Below are 8,576 nucleotides of genomic sequence, written 5' to 3'. Positions count from 1 at the left end.
GTTGTCTTTAAACGTCCGTTTCCACTATTGCCATTTCTAATAAATAGATTGTTTGCAACCATTGATATTGCATGTGTATCACATAACTTTTCATACGTCGAACCAAATATAGGCCTGGAACGGGATCCATTGCCGGCCATAAATACCATACTCAACTAGCATTATTTTTACTGGAAAAGCATTTTCAGATGTTCTCCAGAAAAATGAATAATTGCAAAACTTAAAACGAGATATGCCAAACATAAGAAAACCAACATAGTGGGTTTGCGACCAGCATGGATCCAGACCAGCCTGCGCATCCGCGCAGTCCGGTCAGGATCCATGTTGTTCGCTTTTAAAGCCTATTGGAATTGGAGAAACTGTCAGCTGGATCCTGACCAGACTGCGCGGATGCGCAGGCTGGTCTGGATCCATGCTGGTCGCAAACCAACTATGTTGGTTTTCTCATGGCGTGGCTCAATTATTGTCCCGTGTCCATCGTAAAAATGTTGTGTATGTTTCCTATATAAATCATCGGAAAATTAAGCTGTTGTAAACTTGACGTTATTTCAGACCCAACAATGAATCTCGAGTCTTCATCCCAGATATCGGGTATCGGATCTGTATGAGGGTGATCTGTAGTACTCAGCCACCTACCTTTTCAGAAATCTTGTTCCGCTGAATCAAACTATTTCAGTGAGCATTTAAGAATGAAAACAAACAATGCCTTCTTCTGGTTTATTAAGCTTACCTACGAATGGCAGGTTAGGAACATCTGAAAACTGCTGTAAAATGTCACATTTCGCTTATCTTTTTAAATGTAGTTCATTTTTTTCTATGGACAAGATAAGATAATCAGAGTTACATATTCTGTTTAGATTACTGATCGTATAATTTGTCACATGTTTTTGCAATTTCAAATATAGTCATAAAGTGACTATCATATATAGCAATACCACCATATATATATATGGATAAAACAGCCTCTTCTGACCGGTGTAACATTAAATACTGACCCCGTTGAAAATAGACTCCATGGATCCTTTTTCAACATTGAGAACTGACCCCGCCAACATTTCAACTTTAAATTTTGATCAATGGAGTCAATTTTCAACGGGGTCAATATTTAATGTTACACCGGCTGGTGAGTTATTTTTGATAGGCTGAACACCACTAAATCCAGCTGTTCTTTATTTCATATAAAATCTACTTACTTCATAACGGTTTTTCGACATTTTCTAGCATATCAGATTTTCAGAGACTTATATTCCCATAAAGAACTAGATCGCTACTTTAGAAAAACAAAAAGAAAAGGGGATGTTAACTTTTATATAAGAAAACTACAGTTCGTTAAATACAACCCGCTGAATTTACTACTTTTCGCTTCTTTCAATTTCTCTTTACTGGTCATTAAATTCTTACGCCGCCATTTTTACCTAGCATGCGATAGGAACATGCCGATTTCAATAGAATGTAAAGTGATACATACTGAAACGCGGTAGAGTAAAAGTAAGCACGTTGCTGCCGAGAAAATGCACTAGGAAAGGAAAAAAGATCAGTACTATTTATATTGGACTACTTGTGACTAGACCAGCGGAGGCTTACATTCTATTTGGTAGTGATCAGCCTGATATCTAGTTGCAAGCAATGTCGTGTATCGCTTTAGATAAAAGTGTATGCTACACATCTTGTATCAATTAAAATTGAACTGAATGTATGTAATCTATAAGTTGTGCAACATGAATATTTAGGATTCTGACGAACTTAAAGAAATGTACTGTGAATCGTGCCAAAAAGATATGCTTAAAGACATTTGCGGCGATGGATTCTGTGTGGACTGTGCACATGTGGAATACTTGGTGCAAACTGCATTGGGTATCATAAGAAACATATAAAGGACCATGTTCTACAGATCAGGAGCTCCAGGAATATTGCTTTGAACTTTGTTTAGAGCATTCAGTCGAATCAATAAAATTTCCAAAAAAAAAAAAGAAACGAAACTAACAAGGTTGTGAACATTCTGTGATTAGATTCAGGCACAGTAAAAAGAAGTTTCTAGAATTGAAACAAACAAAATGAAACGTTGGATATCAAACCACTTCGGCTTGAATAATAACAGTTTTGACCAATGGGAATTAGTTTAACAGCCTTTAACATATAACTATTTTGTCAGTATTTTTTATAACTTTCATCGCCTTTCACCGCCGTCATAAATAAAGTACATAGAACCATGTGAGTGTCTGATTACTTCACAGCAGACCCCGTTATATATCTAATATACATGTTGTACGTGTGTAATATGTATGTACATTATTTTATATTATATTCAACAGCAGCAATAACATTTCCAACAAGAGACAATTTAAATATCCTTTTGGACCCTTATTAATATTTATTAAATATTATTTAAGTTATATTATTATCTAACTTTTCTAAAACAAATTGTGATTTTGTCCAGTTTGCCTAGATCCGACCATATATGTCTTGAGAAATATCATGATTAATTTGTTATCAGCCGATACACTGGAAAATTAGAACATATTAGGCCATGTCGTGAGCAAAAAAAAAAAAAGAAAATATTTTGATACCATTTAAGAGATAGGTGTGTTAACTATATAAGTCGATCTTAAGAGTTAATAAATTGCAACTACATGGTCCAAATCTCATCTTGACTTGGCAGAGTATGCATGCTCTAATCTTTAAAGTCAATTCGTAAAGAGTGTATTTGCTGATAACATAAAATTTGTTTTCGATCTAATCTCCTGTACCATTGTGTTCCCAATTATAAATCTATAATGTTAATCGACTTGCACTAAATGTTCTTGCATGTTTCTATGCACACAGGCCATAGCTTTACTAGAGCTGGTGGTTCCAACGTTGTATGAACGGTGAATATTACGCAGGAACAGTGGATAAATATGGGTGAAATGTCATTCTTTAATAAATAAAATTTATAAGATTTTTTTTAAAATATTTCTGCAATATTTACCGAATTGAATGAATTGGGTGGAACTGGAGTGCAAATGAATCCGTTTTGTAGTAAATGTGTTCGTTTATTCCAGAATTCGACAGTTTGTCCTGATTCACTCCCGAACCACCATTGGCAGGTTTCTGGCGTCGTCGAAACGTGAGCCTCTCAATTCGTTCTTGATGGTGGAGCTTGTCGGCAAATTCTATCTTCAGCATGACAACGCAACACCCCATACGTCTGTCGTTACCAAGACAACACTAGCTGGCCTAGATATTAAAACTGTACCACATCCCCCGTACTCTCCAGACCTAGCACCATGTGACTTTTGGCTTTTCCCCACCATCAAGATTGAATTGAGAGGCTCACGTTTCAACAACGTCGAAGACCTGCCAATGGTTGTTCGGGAGTGTATCAGGAGAATACCAACAGAAAACGTCAACAGCTGCTTTAAATCTTGGGTTCACAGACACGAGAAGTGTGTGTACTATTGGGAATATTTTGAGAAATTTTGACATGTGTATTGTGTCCGACATTACGACATATATAAACTTTCTGCAGTTATTTATACATTTAGTTGCCCCGCTCACGTTTACCTAACGTTGCTATGGTAATAATAATTAGCGTGTTATTTTTAATTTTGTAAATTTGTTTCTGAGAATGAGCGATAGGTATATGGAGCTATGAGTGAAAGGTATATGGAGCTATGTATGTTTAAAGAATTGTGTGAAAATATTAAAAAATAAGAATGTTACGGCACTTGTCCCGAAACTTTCCGAACATTAAAATTTATAAACTGCGCCTGTTCCATATTAAACATAATTAAATGTACAATTGTAGTACAATAAGGTGTGTATGTCAAAAGCAAGTGAAAACTGCTCAACCTAGTATAAATTTAGTATGTGTAGACTTAATTTAGGAGTCTTTAAAAATTTGATGAGATCGAAACTACTTTTAAACATTTGTCAAATAATGTTCTTTCATGAAAACAAAACAAAAATAAGTAAATAGTAACGTAAACGTTATGAAGCCATAAAGTGGCAAATTCTGAAATAATACATTCTCGTTATTGCCAATAATCTTCAAAAACTATTGCATACGATGTTTCTGACGATACGCCATAAACGTAGAACGGAAAAATAGGAAAAATCATAGCCTATTTAGTTTTTAAGTATATTGGAAGGAGATATGATTATTTGGTACGTTCACAGGTTATTTTGTGCGAATAAACATTAAAGTGGACAATAAAACGAAAATAAATGCAAGGTAAAAACTCCACATTTATGTTGTGTAAGGCGATAGTATTCATCTAAATGCGTTGCAAAGCGGCCCACCCGGCACCGCGTTGCGTTAATTTTTTTTAGAATTTAGAAAAACATGTATACCGGTATAATTCTAAGGTAGTAACACTTTAATTTGAAAGTGTTTCATTAATTACTTGATCCCGATAAGCACTGTTTCTGCTCAAATGCTAAAAAATGAAAACACCCCCGCCGTACAGTACAGAAATTGTTCACAAACGGCAAAAGTATAGGATAAATGAAAAAAGACTCATCTTCGTTCCTGTTCCACCTATCACTTTTATTCAGTTCAATAAACAAGGGTAGAAATTGGTTTAAATCATAGTATCAAAACCTGAAATATAACGTTTCATTCATGTCTATCGATCCATTCTGCGTCAAAGTCTCCACCCGAACAGCGTTAGAACTGGTAAAGCTATGGCCAGTGTGATTGATTCGCGCAAAATTGTAGAAGACTAACTGTTTTAATGATCGTGCGATATCTTTTAACTCGCTTGCATGATAGTATAGTGTGAAACATACTTGCTGCTTCTTTTATTCATATAGAAAATGGAAAATTCGTTTAATATTAGAGGATCAGACGAACTGAAGGAAATGTACTGTGAATCATGTTATAAAGACGGAATTAAAGACATTTCTGTTGATGGATTTTGCGTTGAGTGTGCAGAATATTTATGTTCAACATGTGTGAGGTATCATAAGAAACTAACACAAAATCATATTATTCAGGACAAATATAGCATGCCCCTAGACTTCTGTTTTGAACATTGTGTAGTACATCCGGACGAATTAATCAAATTTTACTGCAATTCGTGTGATGTGTCAGCCTGTTCAGCTTGCAAATTCAATATTCATAGCGGTTGCAATGAGGTGCACCATTTACCTCGTCTAGCCAGCCAATATGAAACAAGCAAAGAATTCAAGGCCTTGAATGCAAAATTGAATGAAACAGAAAACGAATTAAACAATATTAGGAAAATAACAGAAGCAAATGCCATCCGATACGACGGGATAAGGAAATGTGTTAAAAGGTCAATTGAGAACCACAAAGATCAACTTAATGAAGAATTTAACATTTTTCAAGCTGATATTAACAAGACTGCGGATAGACTGAAAAGGGAAGACGAAGACAAGATTCAGGCGAAGTTAAAACAAATTTATTTGATTAAATCAGATCTAGCTTTTGTGAAGACGAATCTGGAAAAGGCTGTGCATGGATGCGCACTTTTCATCGAGTCCAAAAAGGCAAAGACGTATATAGAGTCAATGGAAAGTAAAATAACGAAGTTGAATGACAACGTCAATATTCGTGAATACATTTATGAACCAAAGGCCACTGGTCTGTTCGGCGCTATCAAGCAAGAAGAAGAAATCGCAAAGCGAGAAGAACATTCAATATATTCGGTGATGTTTGATCCCATCAAGTCGCTATTAGTAAGTTTTCAAGGGCTCACTCTAATACAGTGGATTCTGCTGGTTTTTGGAGTTTTGCTTTTTGATATTATTGATTGATGACTGATGTTAGTCTTCCAGTCTTCGCGTTTAGTTGCAGATCCGTGACAATGGCAAGTTTCTTGTAGCGTTGCAATTTTGTTTGATAACTTTTATAGACATACTGACACCATGGTGTTTTACGGACATAATTAGATCACTGACTGGTTGAGTCATGGAGACATTTTGCGACAGAACAATCTATGATAGATAGAATAGATATAAAAACTTCTGGAGATACTAGAAACTGCAATATTACTGGCCTCTGCTTTTGTTGGGGATTATTTGGTAGTTTCTTAAATAATCATTTTATACAACATGAAAGTTGTTGACAAACAGAAGATGTGAATATCCATAATTGTCCTTAAGCATGCGCTTGGGACATAGCGAAGGTAGTTCTAGAAGTGGCAGTACTTTTCCAAATAGCTGCAATATATCATATTTCAGCTGAATACTTCGTGTGTCATTGAAAAGCGCATTACAGTGACCTGTGAATTGATCAGAACGATTAAAACCTTTAACAAATGCTATGGGATAGTTTTTACAATGAGAAACTCGTTAATTTCCTACAGGGGGAAGCCAGAAAATTGTGGACAATAATTGATAAAAATCGGAATATCCTAACAAAGATTTACAAGATTTCAATGGCGATGGTTTTTCGTAACACCTTGGTATTGTAACAAAAAGCCTTGACGCACACGGCAGTTTTATTTATAGACTTCAACAAAAGATACGTAATAAGTTGCACCTGATGGAAAGATCTTGCTGTGGAAAGTTAATTTAAAATCAGAACCACAACGGAAAGACCACTTAGACGAACGGGTCCTTATATGTATGCAAGAAAAATGCATTTTAAACGGTTTCCACCTGATCTTAGAAAGGCCAACAAATGGCATAATGTTGGAATGCAGTGAAAATAGTTGTATTTTGCGTACCAGAAAGTGTGGGGCTCAGAAAAAGTTGTACAATTTCGTTGTTCTCGCAAAAAATATACATCTGTTGAATGAGGTCGGTGGCAACTAAAGAAAGACCAAGAATGAATCCAATCGTTTATGGAGTTTTAAACAGACAAAGAAATTATAAAAACATTGAGTTTTGTGTATCTAAGCTCCATTTGAAAGGCATTTGCCTGACATTTTAAACTGTTCGATTAACCGAGCGGACAAGGCTAAATTCGCAGTTTTTCGAGTAATTTAAGGGCCACAATCCAAGAGTGCCTGGGGCGATTTGGTTGGTTATCGAACTTGGCCGAGATATTATACCCACAGACATTGTCAGCAAGTTTGGTGAAGATCGGATGAAAACTGTTTGACTTAGAGAGCGGACATGCTTTGGACGCTGATCGCCCGCCCGCAACCCGCCACGGATGTTCACATAATACGCCCCGCTCTTTCAGAGACGGGCGTATAAAAAGTATTGAAGGTACTAAGTTGTAACTTCACACAATGATAGAGCTCATTGAGAGGAAGTGCAGTAATAAGGAACATATAACTCTAGGTGGTCCCATTTTTTAATTATCTCCCTTCTTGTAACAAGAGGGCCATAATGGCCCTATATCGCTCACCTGTTACCATCATGGTTTTGAATCGCTCACCTTTCCCCACATGAACCAGTTTTGAACTGAGTATGACGTCGTTTTTTCTATTATTTGACATAGTGACCTAGTTTTTGAGCTCATGTGACCCAGTTTTGAATTTGACCTAGATATCATCGAGATAAAAATTCTGACCAATTTTCATTAAGATCCATTGAAAAATATGACCTCTAGAGAGGTCGCAAGGTTTTTCTATTATTTGACCTAATGACCTAGTTTTTGAAGGCACGTGACCAAGTTTCAAACTTGACCTAGATATCATCAAGATGAACATTCTCACCAATTTTCATGAAGATCTCATGAAAATTATGGCCTCTAGAGAGGTCACAAGGTTTTTCTATTTTTAGACCTAATGACCTAGTTTTTAAAAGCACGTGACCCAGTTTCGAAAATGACTTAGATATTATCAAGGTGAACATTCTGACCAATTTTCATGAAGATCCATTGAAAAATATGGCCTCTAGAGAGGTCACAAGGTTTTTCTATTTTTAGACCTACTGACCTAGTTTTTGACCGCACGTGATCCACTTTAAAATTTGACCTAGATATTATTAAAGTGAACATTCAGACCAACTTTCATGAAGATCCATTGAAAAATATATGGGCTCTAGAGTCACAACGTTTTTCTATTTTTAGACCTACTGATCTAGTTTTGGACTGCACGTGACCCAGTTTCAAACTTGACCTAGATATCATTAAGTTGAACATTCTGACCAATTTTCATGAAGATCCATTGAAAGATATGGCTTCTAGGGAGGTCACAAGGATTTTCTATTTTTAGACCTACTGACCTAGTTTTGGACCGCACATGACCCAGTTTCGAAACTGATCTAGATATCATCAAGATGAACATTCTGACCAATTTTCATGAAGATCCATTGAAAGATATGGCTTCTAGGGAGGTCACAAGGATTTTCTATTTTTAGACCTACTGACCTAGTTTTAGACCGCACGTGACCCAGTTTCAAAACTGATCTAGATATCATCAAGATGAATATTCTGACCAATTTTCATGAAGATCCATTGAAAAATATGGCCTCTAGGAGGTCACAAGGATTTTCTATTTTTACACCTACTGACCTAGTTTTTGACCGCACGTAACCCAGTTTCAAACTTGACCTAGATATCATCAAGATGAACATTCTGACCAATTTTCATAAAGATCCCATGAAAAATGTGACCTCTAGAGTGGTCACAAGCAAAATTTACGGACGGACGGACGCACACACGCACGGATAGACGG

The sequence above is a fragment of the Mercenaria mercenaria genome, chromosome 11, assembly GCF_021730395.1.
Source record: "Mercenaria mercenaria strain notata chromosome 11, MADL_Memer_1, whole genome shotgun sequence".
NCBI lineage: Eukaryota > Metazoa > Mollusca > Bivalvia > Venerida > Veneridae > Mercenaria > Mercenaria mercenaria.
Note: the sequence above shows the minus strand (reverse complement) of the source record.